At 57.6% G+C, this 22578-nt stretch overlaps 8 non-coding genes and 6 pseudogenes across 8 annotated transcripts; all 14 read right to left on the bottom strand.

Annotated features, from left to right (window-relative positions):
• Positions 1-2101: 2101 nt before the first annotated feature.
• On the bottom strand, positions 2102-2220 carry LOC146715485 (5S ribosomal RNA). Its single transcript, XR_014919812.1, has one exon. It is a non-coding gene; the product is annotated as a 5S ribosomal RNA (ribosomal RNA).
• A 2163-nt stretch (positions 2221-4383) lies between these two features.
• Positions 4384-4502, bottom strand: LOC146715484 (5S ribosomal RNA). Its single transcript, XR_014919894.1, has one exon. It is a non-coding gene; the product is annotated as a 5S ribosomal RNA (ribosomal RNA).
• Positions 4503-5836: 1334 nt separating this feature from the next.
• On the bottom strand, positions 5837-5955 carry LOC146715483 (5S ribosomal RNA; annotated as a pseudogene).
• An 883-nt stretch (positions 5956-6838) lies between these two features.
• Positions 6839-6957, bottom strand: LOC146715482 (5S ribosomal RNA). Its single transcript, XR_014919488.1, has one exon. It is a non-coding gene; the product is annotated as a 5S ribosomal RNA (ribosomal RNA).
• Positions 6958-7739: 782 nt separating this feature from the next.
• Positions 7740-7858, bottom strand: LOC146715481 (5S ribosomal RNA). Its single transcript, XR_014919487.1, has one exon. It is a non-coding gene; the product is annotated as a 5S ribosomal RNA (ribosomal RNA).
• Positions 7859-9587: 1729 nt separating this feature from the next.
• LOC146715480 (5S ribosomal RNA) lies at positions 9588-9706 on the bottom strand. Its single transcript, XR_014919397.1, has one exon. It is a non-coding gene; the product is annotated as a 5S ribosomal RNA (ribosomal RNA).
• A 1854-nt stretch (positions 9707-11560) lies between these two features.
• On the bottom strand, positions 11561-11679 carry LOC146715479 (5S ribosomal RNA; annotated as a pseudogene).
• A 699-nt stretch (positions 11680-12378) lies between these two features.
• On the bottom strand, positions 12379-12497 carry LOC146715478 (5S ribosomal RNA). Its single transcript, XR_014919486.1, has one exon. It is a non-coding gene; the product is annotated as a 5S ribosomal RNA (ribosomal RNA).
• Positions 12498-14185: 1688 nt separating this feature from the next.
• LOC146715477 (5S ribosomal RNA) lies at positions 14186-14304 on the bottom strand (annotated as a pseudogene).
• A 1374-nt stretch (positions 14305-15678) lies between these two features.
• Positions 15679-15797, bottom strand: LOC146715476 (5S ribosomal RNA; annotated as a pseudogene).
• A 1769-nt stretch (positions 15798-17566) lies between these two features.
• On the bottom strand, positions 17567-17685 carry LOC146715475 (5S ribosomal RNA). The gene has a single exon (XR_014919893.1). It is a non-coding gene; the product is annotated as a 5S ribosomal RNA (ribosomal RNA).
• Positions 17686-19415: 1730 nt separating this feature from the next.
• On the bottom strand, positions 19416-19534 carry LOC146715474 (5S ribosomal RNA; annotated as a pseudogene).
• Positions 19535-20391: 857 nt separating this feature from the next.
• Positions 20392-20510, bottom strand: LOC146715473 (5S ribosomal RNA; annotated as a pseudogene).
• A 772-nt stretch (positions 20511-21282) lies between these two features.
• Positions 21283-21401, bottom strand: LOC146715472 (5S ribosomal RNA). Its single transcript, XR_014919806.1, has one exon. It is a non-coding gene; the product is annotated as a 5S ribosomal RNA (ribosomal RNA).
• Positions 21402-22578: the final 1177 nt, after the last annotated feature.

The raw sequence follows: 22578 nt of genomic DNA, 5'->3' as shown, positions 1-22578 counted from the left end.
AAGTGGCCTCAATAGCAACTAAGGCCCTGGTGTGGTGTAAGTGGCCTCAGCCAACAGCCACAGGCCCTGGTATGGTGTAAGTGGCCTCAACCAGCAGCCACAGGCCCTGGTGTGGTGTAAGTGGCCAGAAGCGCAGGGCCTGGTGTGATGTGAGTGGCCTGAGCAAGAGCCACAGACCCTGGTGTGGTGTAATTGGCCTCAATAGCAACTAAGGCCCTGGTGTGGTGTATGTGGCCTCAGCCAGCAGCCACAGGCCCTGGTGTGGTGTAACTGGCCTCAGCCAGCAGCCACAGGCCCTGGTGTGGTGTAAGTGGCCTCAGCCAGAGCCACAGGCCCTGATGTGGTGTAAGTCGCCTCAGCTAGCAGCACAGGGCCTGGTTTGGTGAAGATGGCCTCGGCCAGAAGCACAGGACCTGGTTTGATATGAGTGTCCTGAGCCAGCAGCCACAGGCCCTGGTGTGGTGTAAGTGGCCTCAGCCAGAAGCCACAGGCACTGGTGTGGTGTAACTGGCCTGAATAGCAAATAAGGCCCTGGTGTGGTGTAAGTGGCCTCAGCCAGAGCCACAGGCCCTGGTGTGGTGTAAGTGGCCTCAATAGCAACTAAGGCCCTGGTGTGGTGTAAGTGGCCTCAGCCAACAGCCACAGGCCCTGGTATGGTGTAAGTGGCCTCAACCAGCAGCCACAGGCCCTGGTGTGGTGTAAGTGGCCAGAAGCGCAGGGCCTGGTGTGATGTGAGTGGCCTGAGCAAGAGCCACAGACCCTGGTGTGGTGTAATTGGCCTCAATAGCAACTAAGGCCCTGGTGTGGTGTATGTGGCCTCAGCCAGCAGCCACAGGCCCTGGTGTGGTGTAACTGGCCTCAGCCAGCAGCCACAGGCCCTGGTGTGGTGTAAGTGGCCTCAGCCAGAGCCACAGGCCCTGATGTGGTGTAAGTCGCCTCAGCTAGCAGCACAGGGCCTGGTTTGGTGAAGATGGCCTCGGCCAGAAGCACAGGACCTGGTTTGATATGAGTGTCCTGAGCCAGCAGCCACAGGCCCTGGTGTGGTGTAAGTGGCCTCAGCCAGAAGCCACAGGCACTGGTGTGGTGTAAGTGGCCTCAGCCAGCAGCAACAGGCCCTGGTGTGGTGTAAGTCGCCTCAGCAAGCAGCCACAGGCCCTGGTGTGGTGTAGGTGGTCTCAGCCAGCAGCCACAGGCCCTGGTGTGGTGTAAGTGGCCTCAGCAAGAGCCACAGACCCTGGTGTGGTGTAATTGGCCTAAGCCAGAGCCACAGGCCCTGGTGTGGTGTAGGTGGTCTCAGCCAGCAGCCACAGGCCCTGGTGTGGTGTAAGTGGCCTCAGCCAGCAGCCACAGGCCCTGGTGTGGTGTAAGTGGCCTCAGCAAGAGCCACAGACCCTGGTGTGGTGTAATTGGCCTAAGCCAGAGCCACAGGCCCTGGTGTGGTGTAAGTGGCCTGAGCAAGAACCACAGGGCCTGGTTTGGTGAAGATGGCCTCGGCCAGAAGCGCAGGGCCTGGTGTGATGTGAGTGGCCTGAGCAAGAGCCACAGGCCCTGGTGTGGTGTAAGTGGCCTCAGCCAGCAGCCACAGGCCCTGGTGTGGTGTAAGTCGCCTCAGCCAGAAGCCACAGGCACTGGTGTGGTGTAAGTGGCCTCAGCCAGCAGCAGAAGGGCCCTGGTGTGGTGTAAGTCGCCTCAGCCAGCAGCCACAGGCCCTGGTGTGATGTAGGTGGCCTCAGCCAGCAGCCACAGGCCCTGGTGTGGTGTAAGTGGCCTCAATAGCAACTAAGGCCCTGGTGTGGTGTAAGTGGCTTCAGCAGCAGCCACAGGCTCTGGTGTGGTGTAACTGGCCTCAGCCAGCAGCCACAGGCCCTGGTGTGGTGTAAGTGGCCTCAGCCAGAGCCACAGGCCCTGATGTGGTGTAAGTGGCCCCAGCCGGTCACTCAGGCCCTGGTGTGGTGTAGGTGGCATCAGCTAGCAGCACAAGACATTGGAAAACAGCCAAAAGCAATGTCGTTAATGTGCCCTCATTAATGGGCAGCTGCTTTTGGTCTTTTAATACACCCCTTCTCTGGATCAAAAGCGGTTCAATGACATGAAAATCAAAGGCTTACAGCACCAGGTATTCCCAGGCAGTCTCCCATCCAAGTACTAACCAAGCCCAGCCCTGCTTAGCTTCCGAGATCAGACGAGGTCGGGCGTGGTCAGGGTGGTATGGCCGTAAGCTGCTGGCTCCAGCACAATGTCTCAATTTATGGATTCAAGTGATTAGGTGGCAAGTACCTGAAGTTACGAAGACAATCCTATAACCATACCTGCATGTTTGCATAATACCCTAACCCAAAGGCTCAGTTTGGCATTTATCCAACAGCACAGGCCCTGGATTGTTGAAGATGGCCTCAGGAACCAGCACAGGGCCTGGTGTGTTGTACATGGCCACAGCAAGCAGCACAGGGCCTGGTTTGGTGAAGATGGCCTCGGCCAGAAGCGCAGGGCCTGGTGTGATGTGAGTGGCCTGCGCAAGAGCCACAGGCCTTGGTGTGGTGTAAGTGGCCTCAGCCAGCAGCCACAGGCCCTGGTGTGGTGTAAGTCGCCTCAGCCAGAAGCCACAGGCACTGGTGTGGTGTAAGTGGCCTCAGCCAGCAGCAAAAGGGCACTGGTGTGGTGTAAGTGGCCTCAGCCAGCAGCCACAGGCCCTGGTGTGGTGTAGGTGGCCTCAGCCAGCAGCCACAGGCCCTTGTGTGGTGTAATTGGCCTAAATAGCAACTAAGGCCCTGGTGTGGTGTAGGTGGCCTCAGCCAGCAGCCACAGGCCCTGGTGTGGTGTAAGTGGCCTGAGCAAGAGCCACAGGCCCTGGTGTGGTGTAAGTGGCCTGAGCAAGAGCCACAGGCCCTGGTGTGGTGTAGGTGGCCTCAGCCAGCAGCCACAGGCCCTGGTGTGGTGTAGGTGGCCTCAGCCAGCAGCCACAAGCCCTTGTGTGGTGTAAGTGGCCTCAGCCAGCAGCCACAGGCCCTGGTGTGGTGTAAGTGGCCTCAGCCAGCAGCCACAGGCCCTGGTGTGGTCTAAGTGGCCTCAGCCAGTGCCACATTCCCTGGTGTGGTGTAAGTGGCCTGAGCAAGAGCCACAGGCCCTGGTGTGGTGTAAGTGGCCTCAGCCAGCAGCCACAGGCCCTGGTGTGGTGTAAGTGGCCTGAGCAAGTGCCACAGGCCCTGGTGTGGTGTAAGTGGCCTGAGCAAGTGCCACAGGCCCTGGTGTGGTGTAAGTGGCCTCAATAGCAAATAAGGCCCTGGTGTGGTGTAAGTGGCCTGAGCAAGAACCACAGGGCCTGGTTTGGTGAAGATGGCCTCGGCCTGAAGCGCAGGGCCTGGTGTGATGTGAGTGGCCTGAGCAAGAGCCACAGGCCCTGGTGTGGTGTAAGTGGCCTCAGCCAGCAGCCACAGGCCCTGGTGTGGTGTAAGTGGCCTCAGCCAGAAGCCACAGGCACTGGTGTGGTGTAAGTGGCCTCGGCCAGAAGCGCAGGGCCTGGTGTGATGTGAGTGGCCTGAGCAAGAGCCACAGGCCTTGGTGTGGTGTAAGTGGCCTCAGCCAGCAGCCACAGGCCCTGGTGTGGTGTAAGTCGCCTCAGCCAGAAGCCACAGGCACTGGTGTGGTGTAAGTGGCCTCAGCCAGCAGCAAAAGGGCCCTGGTGTGGTGTAAGTCGCCTCAGCCAGCAGCCACAGGCCCTGGTGTGGTGTAGGTGGCCTCAGCCAGCAGCCACAGGCCCTGGTGTGGTGTAAGTGGCCTCAGCCAGCAGCCACAGGCCCTGGTGTGGTGTAAGTGGCCTCAGCCAGCAGCCACAGGCCCTGGTGTGGTGTAAGTGGCCTCAGCCAGTGCCACAGGCCCTGGTGTGGTGTAGATGGCCTGAGCAAGAGCCACAGACCCTGGTGTGGTGTAATTGGCCTCAGCCAGCAGCCACAGGCCCTGGTGTGGTGTAAGTGGCCTCAGCCAGTGCCACAGGCCCTGGTGTGGTGTAATTGGCCTCAATAGCAACTAAGGCCCTGGTGTGGTGTAAGTGGCCTGAGCAAGAGCCACATACCCTGGTGTGGTGTAATTGGCCTCAATAGCAACTAAGGCCCTGGTGTGGTGTAGGTGGCCTCAGCCAGCAGCCACAGGCCCTGGTGTGGTGTAAGTGGCCTCAGCCAGAGCAACAGGCCCTGATGTGGTGTAAGTGGCCCCAGCCGGTCACTCAGGCCCTGGTGTGGTGTAGGTTGCATCAGCTACCAGCACAAGACATTGGAAAACAGCCAAAAGCAATGTCGTTAATGTGCCCTCATTAATGGGGAGCTGCTTCTGGTCTTTTAATACACCCCTTCTCTGGATCAAAAGCGGTTCAATGACATGAAAATGAAAGGCTTACAGCACCAGGTATTCCCAGGAAGTCTCCCATCCAAGTACTAACCAAGGCCAGCCCTGCTTAGCTTCCGAGATCAGACGAGGTCGGGTGTGCTCAGGGTGGTATGGCCGTAAGCTGCTGGCCCCAGCACAATGTCTCAATTTATGGATTCAAGTGATTAGGTGGCAAGTACCTGAAGTTACGAAGACAATCCTATAACCATACCTGCATGTTTGCATAATACCCTAACCAAAAGGCTCAGTTTGGCATTTATCCAACAGCACAGGCCCTGGATTGTTGAAGATGGCCTCAAGAACCAGCACAGGACCTGGTGTGTTTTACATGGCCACAGCAAGCAGCACAGGGCCTGGTTTGGTGAAGATGGCCTCAGCAAGCAGCCACAGGCCCTGGTTTGGTGTAAGTGGCCTCAGCTAGCAGCCACAGGCCCTGGTGTGGTGTGAGTGGCCTCAGCCAGCAGCCACAGGCCCTGGTGTGGTCTAAGTGGCCTCAGCCAGTGCCACAGGCCCTGGTGTGGTGTAAGTGGCCTGAGCAAGAGCCACAGGCCCTGGTGTGGTGTAAGTGGCCTCAGCCAGCAGCCACAGGCCCTGGTGTGGTGTAAGTGGCCTGAGCAAGTGCCACAGGCCCTGGTGTGGTGTAAGTGGCCTAAGCCAGAGCCACAGGCCCTGGTGTGGTGTAAGTGGCCTCAATAGCAAATAAGGCCCTGGTGTGGTGTAAGTGGCCTGAGCAAGAACCACATGGCCTGGTTTGGTGAAGATGGCCTCGGCCAGAAGCGCAGGGCCTGGTGTGATGTGAGTGGCCTGAGCAAGAGCCACAGGCCCTGGTGTGGTGTAAGTGGCCTCAGCCAGCAGCCACAGGCCCTGGTGTGGTGTAAGTGGCCTCAGCCAGAAGCCACATGCACTGGTGTGGTGTAAGTGGCCTCAGCCAGCAGCAAAAGGGCCCTGGTGTGGTGTAGGTGGCCTCAGCCAGCAGCCACAGGCCCTGGTGTGGTGTAAGTGGCCTCAATAGCAACTAAGGCCCTGGTGTGGTGTAAGTGGCTTCAGCCAGCAGCCACAGGCCCTGGTGTGGTGTAAGTGGCCTCAGCCAGCAGCCACAGGCCCTGGTGTGGTGTAGGTGGCCTCAGCCAGCAGCCACAGGCCCTGGTGTGGTGTAAGTGGCCTCAATAGCAACTAAGGCCCTGGTGTGGTGTAAGTGGCTTCAGCCAGCAGCCACAGGCTCTGGTGTGGTGTAAGTGGCCTCAGCCAGAGCCACAGTCCCTGATGTGGTGTAAGTGGCCCCAGCCGGTCACTCAGGCCCTGGTGTGGTGTAGGTGGCATCAGCTAGCAGCACAAGACATTGGAAAACAGCCAAAAGCAGTGTCGTTAATGTGCCCTCATTAATGGGCAGCTGCTTTTGGTCTTTTAATACACCCCTTCTCTGGATCAAAAGCGGTTCAATGACATGAAAATGAAAGGCTTACAGCACCAGGTATTCCCAGGCAGTCTCCCATCCAAGTACTAACCAAGCCCAGCCCTGCTCAGCTTCCGAAATCAGACGAGGTCGGGCGTGCTCAGGGTGGTATGGCCGTAAGCTGCTGGCCCCAGCACAATGTCTCAATTTATGGATTCAGGTGATTAGGTGGCAAGTACCTGAAGTTACGAAGACAATCCTATAACCCTACCTTCATGTTTGCATAATACCCTAACCCAAAGGCTCAGTTTAGCATTTATCCAACAGCACAGGCCCTGGATTGTTGAAGATGGCCTCAGGAACCAGCACAGGGCCTGGTGTGTTGTACATGGCCACAGCTAGCAGCACAGGGCCTGGTTTGGTGAAGATGGCCTCGGCCAGAAGCGCAGGGCCTGGTGTGATGTGAGTGGCCTGAGCAAGAGCCACAGGCCCTGGTGTGGTGTAAGTGGCCTGAGCAAGAGCCACAGGCCCTGGTGTGGTGTAAGTGGCCTCAATAGCAAATAAGGCACTGGTGTGGTGTAAGTGGCCTCAGCCAGCAGCCACAGGCCCTTGTGTGGTGTAAGTGGCCTCAGCCAGCAGCCACAGGCCCTGGTGTGGTGTAAGTGGCCTCAGCCAGTGCCACAGGCCCTGGTGTGGTGTAATTGGCCTCAATAGCAACTAAGGCCCTGGTGTGGTGTAAGTGGCCTGAGCAAGAGCCACATACCCTGGTGTGGTGTAATTGGCCTCAATAGCAACTAAGGCCCTGGTGTGGTGTAGGTGGCCTCAGCCAGCAGCCACAGGCCCTGGTGTGGTGTAAGTGGCCTCAGCCAGAGCCACAGGCCCTGATGTGGTGTAAGTGGCCCCAGCCGGTCACTCAGGCCCTGGTGTGGTGTAGGTGGCATCAGCTAGCAGCACAAGACATTGGAAAAGAGCCAAAAGCAATGTCGTTAATGTGCCCTCATTAATGGGCTTTTGGTCTTTTAATACACCCCTTCTCTGGATCAAAAGCGGTTCAATGACATGAAAGGCTTACAGCACCAGGTATTCCCAGGCAGTCTCCCATCCAAGTACTAACCAAGCCCAGCCCTGCTTAGCTTCCGAGATCAGACGAGGTCGGGCGTGCTCAGGGTGGTATGGCCGTAAGCTGCTGGCCCCAGCACAATGTCTCAATTTATGGATTCAAGTGATTAGGTGGCAAGTACCTGAAGTTACGAAGACAATCCTATAACCATACCTGCATGTTTGCATAATACCCTAACCCAAAGGCTCAGTTTGGCATTTATCCAACAGCACAGGCCCTGGATTGTTGAAGATGGCCGCAGGAACCAGCACAGGGCCTGGTGTGTTGTACATGGCCACAGCTAGCAGCACAGGGCCTGGTTTGGTGAAGATGGCCTTGGCCAGAAGAGCAGGGCCTGGTGTGATGTGAGTGGCCTGAGCAAGAGCCACAGGCCCTGGTGTGGTGTAAGTGGCCCCAGCCGGTCACTCAGGCCCTGGTTTGGTGTAAGTGGCCTCAGCTATCAGCCACAGGCCCTGGTGTGGTGTGAGTGGCCTCAGCCAGCAGCCACAGGCCCTGGTGTGGTCTAAGTGGCCTCAGCCAGTGCCACAGGCCCTGGTGTGGTGTAGGTGGCCTCAGCCAGCAGCCACAGGCCCTTGTGTGGTGTAATTGGCCTCAATAGCAACTAAGGCCCTGGTGTGGTGTAGGTGGCCTCAGCCAGCAGCCACAGGCCCTGGTGTGGTGTAAGTGGCCTCAGCCAGCAGCCACAGGCCCTGGTGTGGTGTAAGTGGCATCAGCTAGCAGCACAAGACATTGGAAAACAGCCAAAAGCAATGTCGTTAATGTGCCCTCATTAATGGGGAGCTGCTTTTGGTCTTTTAATACACCCCTTCTCTGGATCAAAAGCGGTTCAATGACATGAAAATGAAAGGCTTACAGCACCAGGTATTCCCAGGCAGTCTCCCATCCAAGTACTAACCAAGCCCAGCCCTGCTTAGCTTCCGAGATCAGACGAGGTCGGGCGTGCTCAGGGTGGTATGGCCGTAAGCTGCTGGCCCCAGCACAATGTCTCAATTTATGGATTCAAGTGATTAGGTGGCAAGTACCTGAAGTTACGAAGACAATCCTATAACCATACCTGCATGTTTGCATAATACCCTAACCCAAAGGCTCAGTTTGGCATTTATCCAACAGCACAGGCCCTGGATTGTTGAAGATGGCCTCAAGAACCAGCACAGGACCTGGTGTGTTTTACATGGCCACAGCAAGCAGCACAGGGCCTGGTTTGGTGAAGATGGCCTCAGCAAGCAGCCACAGGCCCTGGTTTGGTGTAAGTGGCCTCAGCCAGCAGCCACAGGCCCTGGTGTGGTGTAAGTGGCCTCAGCCAGCAGCCACAGGCCCTGGTGTGGTCTAAGTGGCCTCAGCCAGTGCCACAGGCCCTGGTGTGGTGTAAGTGGCCTGAGTAAGAGCCACAGGCCCTGGTGTGGTGTAAGTGGCCTCAGCCAGCAGCCACAGGCCCTGGTGTGGTGTAAGTGGCCTGAGCAAGTGCCACAGGCCCTGGTGTGGTGTAAGTGGCCTAAGCCAGAGCCACAGGCCCTGGTGTGGTGTAAGTGGCCTGAGCAAGAGCCACAGGGCCTGGTTTGGTGAAGATGGCCTCGGCCAGAAGCGCAGGGCCTGGTGTGATGTGAGTGGCCTGAGCAAGAGCCACAGGCCCTGGTGTGGTGTAAGTGGCCTCAGCCAGCAGCCACAGGCCCTGGTGTGGTGTAAGTCGCCTCAGCCAGAAGCCACAGGCACTGGTGTGGTGTAAGTGGCCTCAGCCAGCAGCAAAAGGGCCCTGGTGTGGTGTAAGTCGCCTCAGCCAGCAGCCACAGGCCCTGGTGTGGTGTAGATGGCCTCAGCCAGCAGCCACAGGCCCTGGTGTGGTGTAAGTGGCCTCAGCCAGCGGCCACAGGCCCTGGTGTGGTCTAAGTGGCCTCAGCCAGAAGCACAGGGCCTGGTGTGATATGAGTGGCCTGAGCAAGAGCCACAGGCCCTGGTGTGGTGTAAGTGGCCTGAGCAAGAGCCACAGGCCCTGGTGTGGTGTAAGTGGCCTGAGCAAGAGCCACAGGCCCTGGTGTGGTGTAGGTGGCCTCAGCCAGCAGCCACAGGCCCTGGTGTGGTGTAGGTGGCCTCAGCCAGCAGCCACAAGCCCTTGTGTGGTGTAAGTGGCCTCAGCCAGCAGCCACAGGCCCTGGTGTGGTGTAAGTGGCCTCAGCCAGTGCCACAGGCCCTGGTGTGGTGTAAGTGGCCTGAGCAAGAGCCACAGACCATGGTGTGGTGTAATTGGCCTCAATAGCAACTAAGGCCCTGGTGTGGTGTAAGTGGCCTCAGCCAGCAGCCACAGGCCCTGGTGTGGTGTAAGTGGCCTCAGCCAGCAGCCACAGGCCCTGGTGTGGTGTAAGTGGCCTCAGCCAGCAGCCACAGGCCCTGGTGTGGTGTAAGTGGCCTGAGCAAGTGCCACAGGCCCTGGTGTGGTGTAAGTGGCCTAAGCCAGAGCCACAGGCCCTGGTGTGGTGTAAGTGGCCTGAGCAAGAGCCACAGGCCCTGGTGTGGTGTAATTGGCCTCAATAGCAACTAAGGCCCTGGTTTGGTGTAGGTGGCATCAGCTAGCAGCACAAGACATTGGAAAACAGCCAAAAGCAATGTCGTTAATGTAACCTCATTAATGGGCAGCTGCTTTTGGTCTTTTAATACACCCCTTCTCTGGATCAAAAGCGGTTCAATGACATGAAAATGAAAGGCTTACAGCACCAGGTTTTCCCAGGCAGTCTCCCATCCAAGTACTAACCAAGCCCAGCCCTGCTTAGCTTCCGAAATCAGACGAGGTCGGGCGTGCTCAGGGTGGTATGGCCGTAAGCTGCTGGCTCCAGCACAATGTCTCAATTTATGGATTCAAGTGATTAGGTGGCAAGTACCTGAAGTTACGAAGATAATCCTATAACCATACCTGCATGTTTGCATAATACCCTAACCCAAAGGCTCAGTTTGGCATTTATCCAACAGCACAGGCCCTGGATTGTTGAAGATGGCCTCAGGAACCAGCACAGGGCCTGATGTGTTGTACATGGCCACAGCAAGCAGCACAGGCCCTGGTGTGGTGTAGATGGCCTCAGCCAGCAGCCACAGGCCCTGGTGTGGTGTAGGTGGCCTCAGCCAGCAGCCACAGGCCCTGGTGTGGTCTAAGTGGCCTCAGCCAGAAGCACAGGGCCTGGTGTGATATGAGTGGCCTGAGCAAGAGCCACAGGCCCTGGTGTGGTGTAAGTGGCCTGAGCAAGAGCCACAGGCCCTGGTGTGGTGTAAGTGGCCTGAGCAAGAGCCACAGGCCCTGGTGTGGTGTAGGTGGCCTCAGCCAGCAGCCACAAGCCCTTGTGTGGTGTAAGTGGCCTCAGCCAGCAGCCACAGGCCCTGGTGTGGTGTAAGTGGCCTCAGCCAGTGCCACAGGCCCTGGTGTGGTGTAAGTGGCCTGAGCAAGAGCCACAGACCATGGTGTGGTGTAATTGGCCTCAATAGCAACTAAGGCCCTGGTGTGGTGTAGGTGGCCTAAGCCAGCAGCCACAGGCCCTGGTGTGGTGTAAGTGGCCTCAGCCAGCAGCCACAGGCCCTGGTGTGGTGTAAGTCGCCTCAGCCAGAAGCCACAGGCACTGGTGTGGTGTAAGTGGCCTCAGCCAGCAGCAAAAGGGCCCTGGTGTGGTGTAAGTCGCCTCAGCCAGCAGCCACAGGCCCTGGTGTGGTGTAAGTGGCCTCAGCCAGAGCCACAGGCCCTGATGTGGTGTAAGTGGCCCCAGCCGGTCACTCAGGCCCTGGTGTGGTGTAGGTGGCATCAGCTAGCAGCCACAGGCCCTGGTGTGGTGTAAGTCGCCTCAGCCAGAAGCCACAGGCACTGGTGTGGTGTAAGTGGCCTCAGCCAGCAGCAAAAGGGCCCTGGTGTGGTGTAAGTCGCCTCAGCCAGCAGCCACAGGCCCTGGTGTGGTGTAGGTGGCCTCAGCCAGCAGCCACAGGCCCTGGTGTGGTGTAAGTGGCCTCAGCCAGCAGCCACAGGCCCTGTTGTGGTGTAAGTGGCCTCAGCCAGCAGCCACAGGCCCTGGTGTGGTGTAAGTGGCCTCAGCCAGTGCCACAGGCCCTGGTGTGGTGTAAGTGGCCTGAGCAAGAGCCACAGACCCTGGTGTGGTATAATTGGCCTCAGCCAGCAGCCACAGGCCCTGGTGTGGTGTAAGTCGCCTCAGACAGAAGCCACAGGCACTGGTGTGGTGTAAGTGGCCTCAGCCAGCAGCAAAAGGGCCCTGGTGTGGTATAAGTCGCCTCAGCCAGCAGCCACAGGCCCTGGTGTGGTGTAGGTGGCCTCAGCCAGCAGCCACAGGCCCTGGTGTGGTGTAAGTGGCCTGAGCAAGAGCCACATACCCTGGTGTGGTGTAATTGGCCTCAATAGCAACTAATGCCCTGGTGTGGTGTAAGTGGCCTCAGCCAGCAGCCACAGGCCCTGGTGTGGTGTAAGTGGCCTCAGCCAGAGCCACAGGCCCTGATGTGGTGTAAGTGGCCCCAGCCGGTCACTCAGGCCCTGGTGTGGTGTAGGTGGCATCAGCTAGCAGCACAAGACATTGGAAAACAGCCAAAAGCAATGTCGTTAATGTGCCCTCATTAATGGGCAGCTGCTTTTGGTCTTTTAATACACCCCTTCTCTGGATCAAAAGCGGTTCAATGACATTAAAATGAAAGGCTTACAGCACCAGGTATTCCCAGGCAGTTTCCCATCCAAGTACTAACCAAGCCCAGCCCTGCTCAGCTTCCGAGATCAGACGAGGTCGGGCGTGCTCAGGGTGGTATGGCCGTAAGCTGCTGGGCCCAGCACAATGTCTCAATTTATGGATTCAGGTGATTAGGTGGCAAGTACCTGAAGTTACGAAGACAATACTATAACCCTACCTTCATGTTTGCATAATACCCTAACCCAAAGGCTCAGTTTAGCATTTATCCAACAGCACAGGCCCTGGATTGTTGAAGATGGCCTCAGGAACCAGCACAGGGCCTGGTGTGTTGTACATGGCCACAGCTAGCAGCACAGGGCCTGGTTTGGTGAAGATGGCCTCGGCCAGAAGCGCAGGGCCTGGTGTGATGTGAGTGGCCTGAGCAAGAGCCACAGGCCCTGGTGTGGTGTAATTGGCCTCAATAGCAACTAAGGCCCTGGTGTGGTGTAAGTGGCCTGAGCAAGAGCCACATACCCTGGTGTGGTGTAATTGGCCTCAATAGCAACTAAGGCCCTGGTGTGGTGTAGGTGGCCTCAGCCAGCAGCCACAGGCCCTGGTGTGGTGTAAGTGGCCTCAGCCAGAGCAACAGGCCCTGATGTGGTGTAAGTGGCCCCAGCCGGTCACTCAGGCCCTGGTGTGGTGTAGGTGGCATCAGCTAGCAGCACAAGACATTGGAAAACAGCCAAAAGCAATGTCGTTAATGTGCCCTCATTAATGGGGAGCTGCTTCTGGTCTTTTAATACACCCCTTCTCTGGATCAAAAGCGGTTCAATGACATGAAAATCAAAGGCTTACAGCACCAGGTATTCCCAGGCAGTCTCCCATCCAAGTACTAACCAAGCCCAGCCCTGCTTAGCTTCCGAGATCAGACGAGGTCGGGCGTGCTCAGGGTGGTATGGCCGTAAGCTGCTGGCCCCAGCACAATGTCTCAATTTATGGATTCAAGTGATTAGGTGGCAAGTACCTGAAGTTACGAAGACAATCCTATAACCATACCTGCATGTTTACATAATACCCTAACCAAAAGGCTCAGTTTGGCATTTATCCAACAGCACAGGCCCTGGATTGTTGAAGATGGCCTCAGGAACCAGCACAGGACCTGGTGTGTTTTACATGGCCACAGCAAGCAGCACAGGGCCTGGTTTGGTGAAGATGGCCTCAGCAAGCAGCCACAGGCCCTGGTTTGGTGTAAGTGGCCTCAGCTAGCAGCCACAGGCCCTGGTGTGGTGTGAGTGGCCTCAGCCAGCAGCCACAGGCCCTGGTGTGGTCTAAGTGGCCTCAGCCAGTGCCACAGGCCCTGGTGTGGTGTAAGTGGCCTAAGCCAGAGCCACAGGCCCTGGTGTGGTGTAAGTGGCCTCAACAGCAAATAAGGCCCTGGTGTGGTGTAGGTGGCCTCAGCCAGTGCCACAGGCCCTGGTGTGGTGTAAGTGGCCTGAGTAAGAGCCACAGGCCCTGGTGTGGTGTAAGTGGCCTCAGCCAGCAGCCACAGGCCCTGGTGTGGTGTAAGTGGCCTGAGCAAGTGCCACAGGCCCTGGTGTGGTGTAAGTGGCCTAAGCCAGAGCCACAGGCCCTGGTGTGGTGTAAGTGGCCTGAGCAAGAGCCACAGGGCCTGGTTTGGTGAAGATGGCCTCGGCCAGAAGCGCAGGGCCTGGTGTGATGTGAGTGGCCTGAGCAAGAGCCACAGGCCCTGGTGTGGTGTAAGTGGCCTCAGCCAGCAGCCACAGGCCCTGGTGTGGTGTAAGTCGCCTCAGCCAGAAGCCACAGGCACTGGTGTGGTGTAAGTGGCCTCAGCCAGCAGCAAAAGGGCCCTGGTGTGGTGTAAGTCGCCTCAGCCAGCAGCCACAGGCCCTGGTGTGGTGTAGATGGCCTCAGCCAGCAGCCACAGGCCCTGGTGTGGTGTAAGTGGCCTCAGCCAGCAGCCACAGGCCCTGGTGTGGTCTAAGTGGCCTCAGCCAGAAGCACAGGGCCTGGTGTGATATGAGTGGCCTGAGCAAGAGCCACAGGCCCTGGTGTGGTGTAAGTGGCCTGAGCAAGAGCCACAGGCCCTGGTGTGGTGTAAGTGGCCTGAGCAAGAGCCACAGGCCCTGGTGTGGTGTAGGTGGCCTCAGCCAGCAGCCACAGGCCCTGGTGTGGTGTAGGTGGCCTCAGCCAGCAGCCACAAGCCCTTGTGTGGTGTAAGTGGCCTCAGCCAGCAGCCACAGGCCCTGGTGTGGTGTAAGTGGCCTCAGCCAGTGCCACAGGCCCTGGTGTGGTGTAAGTGGCCTGAGCAAGAGCCACAGACCATGGTGTGGTGTAATTGGCCTCAATAGCAACTAAGGCCCTGGTGTGGTGTAAGTGGCCTCAGCCAGCAGCCACAGGCCCTGGTGTGGTGTAAGTGGCCTTAGCCAGAGCCACAGGCCCTGATGTGGTGTAAGTGGCCCCAGCCGGTCACTCAGGCCCTGGTGTGGTGTAGGTGTCATCAGCTAGCAGCACAAGACATTGGAAAACAGCCAAAAGCAATGTCGTTAATGTGCCCTCATTAATGGGCAGCTGCTTTTGGTCTTTTAATACACCCCTTCTCTGGATCAAAAGCGGTTCAATGACATGAAAATCAAAGGCTTACAGCACCAGGTATTCCCAGGCAGCCTCCCATCCAAGTACTAACCAAGCCCAGCCCTGCTTAGCTTCCGAGATCAGACGAGGTCAGGGGTGCTCAGGGTGGTATGGCCGTAAGCTGCTGGCCCCAGCACAATGTCTCAATTTATGGATTCAAGTGATTAGGTGGCAAGTACCTGAAGTTACGAAGACAATCCTATAACCATACCTGCATGTTTGCATAATACCCTAACCAAAAGGCTCAGTTTGGCATTTATCCAACAGCACAGGCCCTGGATTGTTGAAGATGGCGTCAAGAACCAGCACAGGACCTGGTGTGTTTTACATGGCCACAGCAAGCAGCACAGGGCCTGGTTTGGTGAAGATGGCCTCAGCAAGCAGCCACAGGCCCTGGTTTGGTGTAAGTGGCCTCAGCTAGCAGCCACAGGCCCTGGTGTGGTGTGAGTGGCCTCAGCCAGCAGCCACAGGCCCTGGTGTGGTCTAAGTGGCCTCAGCCAGTGCCACAGGCCCTGGTGTGGTGTAAGTGGCGTGAGCAAGAGCCACAGGCCCTGGTGTGGTGTAAGTGGCCTCAGCCAGCAGCCACAGGCCCTGGTGTGGTGTAAGTGGCCTGAGCAAGTGCCACAGGCCCTGGTGTGGTGTAAGTGGCCTGAGCAAGTGCCACAGGCCCTGGTGTGGTGTAAGTGGCCTCAATAGCAAATAAGGCCCTGGTGTGGTGTAAGTGGCCTGAGCAAGAACCACAGGGCCTGGTTTGGTGAAGATGGCCTCGGCCAGAAGCGCAGGGCCTGGTGTGATGTGAGTGGCCTGAGCAAGAGCCACAGGCCCTGGTGTGGTGTAAGTGGCCTCAGCCAGCAGCCACAGGCCCTGGTGTGGTGTAAGTGGCCTCAGCCAGAAGCCACAGGCACTGGTGTGGTGTAAGTGGCCTCAGCCAGCAGCAAAAGGGCCCTGGTGTGGTGTAGGTGGCCTCAGCCAGCAGCCACAGGCCCTGGTGTGGTGTAAGTGCCCTCAATAGCAACTAAGGCCCTGGTGTGGTGTAAGTGGCTTCAGCCAGCAGCCACAGGCCCTGGTGTGGTGTAAGTGGCCTCAGCCAGTAGCCACAGGCCCTGGTGTGGTGTAGGTGGCCTCAGCCAGCAGCCACAGGCCCTGGTGTGGTGTAAGTGGCCTCAATAGCAACTAAGGCCCTGGTGTGGTGTAAGTGGCTTCAGCCAGCAGCCACAGGCTCTGGTGTGGTGTAACTGGCCTCAGCCAGCAGCCACAGGCCCTGGTGTGGTGTAAGTGGCCTCAGCCAGAGCCACAGGCCCTGATGTGGTGTAAGTGGCCCCAGCCGGTCACTCAGGCCCTGGTGTGGTGTAGGTGGCATCAGCTAGCAGCACAAGACATTGGAAAACAGCCAAAAGCAGTGTCGTTAATGTGCCCTCATTAATGGGCAGCTGCTTTTGGTCTTTTAATACACCCCTTCTCTGGATCAAAAGCGGTTCAATGACATGAAAATCAAAGGCTTACAGCACCAGGTATTCCCAGGCAGTCTCCCATCCAAGTACTAACCAAGCCCAGCCCTGCTTAGCTTCCGAGATCAGACGAGGTCAGGCCTGCTCAGGGTGGTATGGCCGTAAGCTGCTGGCCCCAGCACAATGTCTCAATTTATGGATTCAAGTGATTAGGTGGCAAGTACCTGAAGTTACGAAGACAATCCTATAACCATACCTGCATGTTTGCATAATACCCTAACCCAAAGGCTCAGTTTGGCATTTATCCAACAGCACAGGCCCTGGATTGTTGAAGATGGCCTCAGGAACCAGAACAGGGCCTGGTGTGTTGTACATGGCCACAGCAAGGAGCACAGGGCCTGGTTTGGTGAAGATGGCCTCGGCCAGAAGCGCAGGGCCTGGTGTGATGTGAGTGGCCTGAGCAAGAGCCACAGGCCTTGGTGTGGTGTAAGTGGCCTCAGCCAGCAGCCACAGGCCCTGGTGTGGTGTAAGTCGCCTCAGCCAGAAGCCACAGGCACTGGTGTGGTGTAAGTGGCCTCAGCCAGCAGCAAAAGGGCCCTGGTGTGGTGTAAGTCGCCTCAACCAGCAGCCACAGGCCCTGGTGTGGTGTAGGTGGCCTCAGCCAGCAGCCACAGGCCCTGGTGTGGTGTAAGTGGCCTCAGCCAGCAGCCACAGGCCCTGGTGTGGTGTAAGTGGCCTCAGCCAGCAGCCACAGGCCCTGGTGTGGTGTAAGTGGCCTCAGCCAGTGCCACAGGCCCTGGTGTGGTGTAAGTGGCCTGAGCAAGAGCCACAGACCCTGGTGTGGTGTAATTGGCCTCAGCCAGCAGCCACAGGCCCTGGTGTGGTGTAAGTCGCCTCAGACAGAAGCCACAGGCACTGGTGTGGTGTAAGTGGCCTCAGCCAGCAGCAAAAGGGCCCTGGTGTGGTATAAGTCGCCTCAGCCAGCAGCCACAGGCCCTGGTGTGGTGTAGGTGGCCTCAGCCAGCAGCCACAGGCGCTGGTGTGGTGTAAGTGGCCTCAGCCAGCAGCCACAGGCCCTGGTGTGGTGTAAGTGGCCTCAGCCAGCAGCCACAGGCCCTGGTGTGGTGTAAGTGGCCTCAGCCAGTGCCACAGGCCCTGGTGTGGTGTAAGTGGCCTGAGCAAGAGCCACAGGCCCTGGTGTGGTGTAAGTGGCCTGAGCAAGAGCCACAGACCCTGGTGTGGTGTAATTGGCCTCAATAGCAACTAATGCCCTGGTGTGGTGTAGGTGGCCTCAGCCAGCAGCCACAGGCCCTGGTGTGGTGTAAGTGGCCTGAGCAAGAGCCACAGGCCCTGGTGTGGTGTAAGTGGCCTGAGCAAGAGCCACAGACCATGGTGTGGTGTAATTGGCCTCAATAGCAACTAAGGCCCTGGTGTGGTGTAAGTGGCCTCAGCCAGCAGCCACAGGCCCTGGTGTGGTGTAAGTGGCCTCAGCCAGCAGCCACAGGCCCTGGTGTGGTGTAAGTGGCCTCAGCCAGTGCCACAGGCCCTGGTGTGGTGTAATTGGCCTCAATAGCAACTAAGGCCCTGGTGTGGTGTAAGTGGCCTGAGCAAGAGCCACATACCCTGGTGTGGTGTAATTGGCCTCAATAGCAACTAAGGCCCTGGTGTGGTGTAGGTGGCCTCAGCCAGCAGCCACAGGCCCTGGTGTGGTGTAAGTGGCCTCAGCCAGAGCAACAGGCCCTGATGTGGTGTAAGTGGCCCCAGCCGGTCACTCAGGCCCTGGTGTGGTGTAGGTTGCATCAGCTAGCAGCACAAGACATTGGAAAACAGCCAAAAGCAATGTCGTTAATGTGCCCTCATTAATGGGGAGCTGCTTCTGGTCTTTTAATACACCCCTTCTCTGGATCAAAAGCGGTTCAATGACATGAAAATGAAAGGCTTACAGCACCAGGTATTCCCAGGAAGTCTCCCATCCAAGTACTAACCAAGGCCAGCCCTGCTTAGCTTCCGAGATCAGACGAGGTCGGGTGTGCTCAGGGTGGTATGGCCGTAAGCTGCTGGCCCCAGCACAATGTCTCAATTTATGGATTCAAGTGATTAGGTGGCAAGTACCTGAAGTTACGAAGACAATCCTATAACCATACCTGCATGTTTGCATAATACCCTAACCAAAAGGCTCAGTTTGGCATTTATCCAACAGCACAGGCCCTGGATTGTTGAAGATGGCCTCAAGAACCAGCACAGGACCTGGTGTGTTTTACATGGCCACAGCAAGCAGCACAGGGCCTGGTTTGGTGAAGATGGCCTCAGCAAGCAGCCACAGGCCCTGGTTTGGTGTAAGTGGCCTCAGCTAGCAGCCACAGGCCCTGGTGTGGTGTGAGTGGCCTCAGCCAGCAGCCACAGGCCCTGGTGTGGTCTAAGTGGCCTCAGCCAGTGCCACAGGCCCTGGTGTGGTGTAAGTGGCCTGAGCAAGAGCCACAGGCCCTGGTGTGGTGTAAGTGGCCTCAGCCAGCAGCCACAGGCCCTGGTGTGGTGTAAGTGGCCTGAGCAAGCGCCACAGGCCCTGGTGTGGTGTAAGTGGCCTAAGCCAGAGCCACAGGTCCTGGTGTGGTGTAAGTGGCCTCAATAGCAAATAAGGCCCTGGTGTGGTGTAAGTGGCCTGAGCAAGAACCACATGGCCTGGTTTGGTGAAGATGGCCTCGGCCAGAAGCGCAGGGCCTGGTGTGATGTGAGTGGCCTGAGCAAGAGCTACAGGCCCTGGTGTGGTGTAAGTGGCCTCAGCCAGCAGCCACAGGCCCTGGTGTGGTGTAAGTGGCCTCAGCCAGAAGCCACATGCACTGGTGTGGTGTAAGTGGCCTCAGCCAGCAGCAAAAGGGCCCTGGTGTGGTGTAGGTGGCCTCAGCCAGCAGCCACAGGCCCTGGTGTGGTGTAAGTGGCTTCAGCCAGCAGCCACAGGCCCTGGTGTGGTGTAAGTGGCCTCAATAGCAACTAAGGCCCTGGTGTGGTGTAAGTGGCCTCAGCCAGCAGCCACAGGCCCTGGTGTGGTGTAAGTGGCCTGAGCAAGTGCCACAGGCCCTGGTGTGGTGTAAGTGGCCTAAGCAAGAGCCACAGGCCCTGGTGTGGTGTAAGTGGCCTGAGCAAGAACCACAGGGCCTGGTTTGGTGAAGATGGCCTCGGCCAGAAGCGCAGGGCCTGGTGTGATGTGAGTGGCCTGAGCAAGAGCCACAGGCCCTGGTGTGGTGTAAGTGGCCTCAGCCAGCAGCCACAGGCCCTGGTGTGGGGTAATTGGCCTCAGCCAGAAGCCACATGCACTGGTGTGGTGTAAGTGGCCTCAGCCAGCAGCAAAAGGGCCCTGGTGTGGTGTAGGTGGCCTCAGCCAGCAGCCACAGGCCCTGGTGTGGTGTAAGTGGCCTCAGCCAGCAGCCACAGGCCCTGGTGTGGTGTAAGTGGCTTCAGCCAGCAGCCACAGGCCCTGGTGTGGTGTAAGTGGCCTCAATAGCAACTAAGGCCCTGGTGTGGTGTAAGTGGCTTCAGCCAGCAGCCACAGGCTCTGGTGTGGTGTAAGTGGCCTCAGCCAGAGCCACAGTCCCTGATGTGGTGTAAGTGGCCCCAGCCGGTCACTCAGGCCCTGGTGTGGTGTAGGTGGCATCAGCTAGCAGCACAAGACATTGGAAAACAGCCAAAAGCAGTGTCGTTAATGTGCCCTCATTAATGGGCAGCTGCTTTTGGTCTTTTAATACACCCCTTCTCTGGATCAAAAGCGGTTCAATGACATGAAAATGAAAGGCTTACAGCACCAGGTATTCCCAGGCAGTCTCCCATCCAAGTACTAACCAAGCCCAGCCCTGCTCAGCTTCCGAAATCAGACGAGGTCGGGCGTGCTCAGGGTGGTATGGCCGTAAGCTGCTGGCCCCAGCACAATGTCTCAATTTATGGATTCAGGTGATTAGGTGGCAAGTACCTGAAGTTACGAAGACAATCCTATAACCCTACCTTCATGTTTGCATAATACCCTAACCCAAAGGCTCAGTTTAGCATTTATCCAACAGCACAGGCCCTGGATTGTTGAAGATGGCCTCAGGAACCAGCACAGGGCCTGGTGTGTTGTACATGGCCACAGCTAGCAGCACAGGGCCTGGTTTGGTGAAGATGGCCTCGGCCAGAAGCGCAGGGCCTGGTGTGATGTGAGTGGCCTGAGCAAGAGCCACAGGCCCTGGTGTGGTGTAAGTGGCCTGAGCAAGAGCCACAGGCCCTGGTGTGGTGTAAGTGGCCTCAATAGCAAATAAGGCACTGGTGTGGTGTAAGTGGCCTCAGCCAGCAGCCACAGGCCCTGGTGTGGTGTAAGTGGCCTCAGCCAGTGCCACAGGCCCTGGTGTGGTGTAAGTGGCCTGAGCAAGAGCCACAGACCATGGTGTGGTGTAATTGGCCTCAATAGCAACTAAGGCCCTGGTGTGGTGTAAGTGGCCTCAGCCAGCAGCCACAGGCCCTGGTGTGGTGTAAGTGGCCTCAGCCAGCAGCCACAGGCCCTGGTGTGGTGTAAGTGGCCTCAGCCAGAGCCACAGGCCCTGATGTGGTGTAAGTGGCCCCAGCCGGTCACTCAGGCCCTGGTGTGGTGTAGGTGGCATCAGCTAGCAGCACAAGACATTGGAAAACAGCCAAAAGCAATGTCGTTAATGTGCCCTCATTAATGGGCAGCTGCTTTTGGTCTTTTAATACACCCCTTCTCTGGATCAAAAGCGGTTCAATGACATGAAAATGAAAGGCTTACAGAACCAGGTATTCCCAGGAAGTCTCCCATCCAAGTACTAACCAAGCCCAGCCCTGCTCAACTTCCGAGATCAGACGAGGTCAGGCGTGCTCAGGGTGGTATGGCCGTAAGCTCCTGGCCCCAGCACAATGTCTCAATTTATGGATTCAAGTGATTAGGTGGCAAGTACCTGAAGTTACGAAGATAATCCTATAACCATACCTGCATGTTTCCATAATACCCTAACCCAAAGGCTCAGTTTGGCATTTATCCAACAGCACAGGCCCTGGATTGTTGAAGATGGCCTCAGGAACCAGCACAGGGCCTGATGTGTTGTACATGGCCACAGCAAGCAGCACAGGGCCTGGTTTGGTGAAGATGGCCTCGGCCAGAAGCACAGGGCCTGGTGTGATATGAGTGGCCTGAGCAAGAGCCACAGGCCCTGGTGTGGTGTAAGTGGCCTCAGCCAGCAGCCACAGGCCCTGGTGTGGTGTAAGTGGCCTCAGCCAGTGCCACAGGCCCTGGTGTGGTGGAATTGGCCTCAATAGCAACTAAGGCCCTGGTGTGGTGTAAGTGGCCTGAGCAAGAGCCACATACCCTGGTGTGGTGTAATTGGCCTCAATAGCAACTAAGGCCCTGGTGTGGTGTAGGTGGCCTCAGCCAGCAGCCACAGGCCCTGGTGTGGTGTAAGTGGCCTCAGCCAGAGCCACAGGCCCTGATGTGGTGTAAGTGGCCCCAGCCGGTCACTCAGGCCCTGGTGTGGTGTAGGTGGCATCAGCTAGCAGCACAAGACATTGGAAAAGAGCCAAAAGCAATGTCGTTAATGTGCCCTCATTAATGGGCTTTTGGTCTTTTAATACACCCCTTCTCTGGATCAAAAGCGGTTCAATGACATGAAAATGAAAGGCTTACAGCACCAGGTATTCCCAGGCAGTCTCCCATCCAAGTACTAACCAAGCCCAGCCCTGCTTAGCTTCCGAGATCAGACGAGGTCGGGAGTGCTCAGGGTGGTATGGCCGTAAGCTGCTGGCCCCAGCACAATGTCTCAATTTATGGATTCAAGTGATTAGGTGGCAAGTACCTGAAGTTACGAAGACAATCCTATAACCATACCTGCATGTTTGCATAATACCCTAACCCAAAGGCTCAGTTTGGCATTTATCCAACAGCACAGGCCCTGGATTGTTGAAGATGGCCGCAGGAACCAGCACAGGGCCTGGTGTGTTGTACATGGCCACAGCTAGCAGCACAGGGCCTGGTTTGGTGAAGATGGCCTCGGCCAGAAGAGCAGGGCCTGGTGTGATGTGAGTGGCCTGAGCAAGAGCCACAGGCCCTGGTGTGGTGTAAGTGGCCCCAGCCGGTCACTCAGGCCCTGGTTTGGTGTAAGTGGCCTCAGCTATCAGCCACAGGCCCTGGTGTGGTGTGAGTGGCCTCAGCCAGCAGCCACAGGCCCTGGTGTGGTCTAAGTGGCCTCAGCCAGTGCCACAGGCCCTGGTGTGGTGTAAGTGGCCTGAGCAAGAGCCACAGGCCCTGGTGTGGTGTAAGTGGCCTCAGCCAGCAGCCACAGGCCCTGGTGTGGTGTAAGTGGCCTGAGCAAGTGCCACAGGCCCTGGTGTGGTGTAAGTGGCCTAAGCAAGAGCCACAGGCCCTGGTGTGGTGTAAGTGGCCTGAGCAAGAACCACAGGGCCTGGTTTGGTGAAGATGGCCTCGGCCAGAAGCGCAGGGCCTGGTGTGATGTGAGTGGCCTGAGCAAGAGCCACAGGCCCTGGTGTGGTGTAAGTGGCCTCAGCCAGCAGCCACAGGCCCTGGTGTGGGGTAATTGGCCTCAGCCAGAAGCCACATGCACTGGTGTGGTGTAAGTGGCCTCAGCCAGCAGCAAAAGGGCCCTGGTGTGGTGTAGGTGGCCTCAGCCAGCAGCCACAGGCCCTGGTGTGGTGTAAGTGGCCTCAATAGCAACTAAGGCCCTGGTGTGGTGTAAGTGGCTTCAGCCAGCAGCCACAGGCCCTGGTGTGGTGTAAGTGGCCTCAGCCAGCAGCCACAGGCCCTGGTGTGGTGTAGGTGGCCTCAGCCAGCAGCCACAGGCCCTGGTGTGGTGTAAGTGGCCTCAATAGCAACTAAGGCCCTGGTGTGGTGTAAGTGGCTTCAGCCAGCAGCCACAGGCTCTGGTGTGGTGTAAGTGGCCTGAGCAAGAGCCACAGGCC

The sequence above is a fragment of the Copadichromis virginalis genome, linkage group LG3 (assembly GCF_057382275.1).
Source record: "Copadichromis virginalis isolate Kocher_CV1m ecotype Utaka linkage group LG3, C_Virginalis_male_GT1.1, whole genome shotgun sequence".
Lineage (NCBI taxonomy): Eukaryota > Metazoa > Chordata > Actinopteri > Cichliformes > Cichlidae > Copadichromis > Copadichromis virginalis.
The sequence above is the reverse complement of the archived record's forward strand: the minus strand, read 5'-3'. Positions and strand labels throughout refer to the sequence as shown.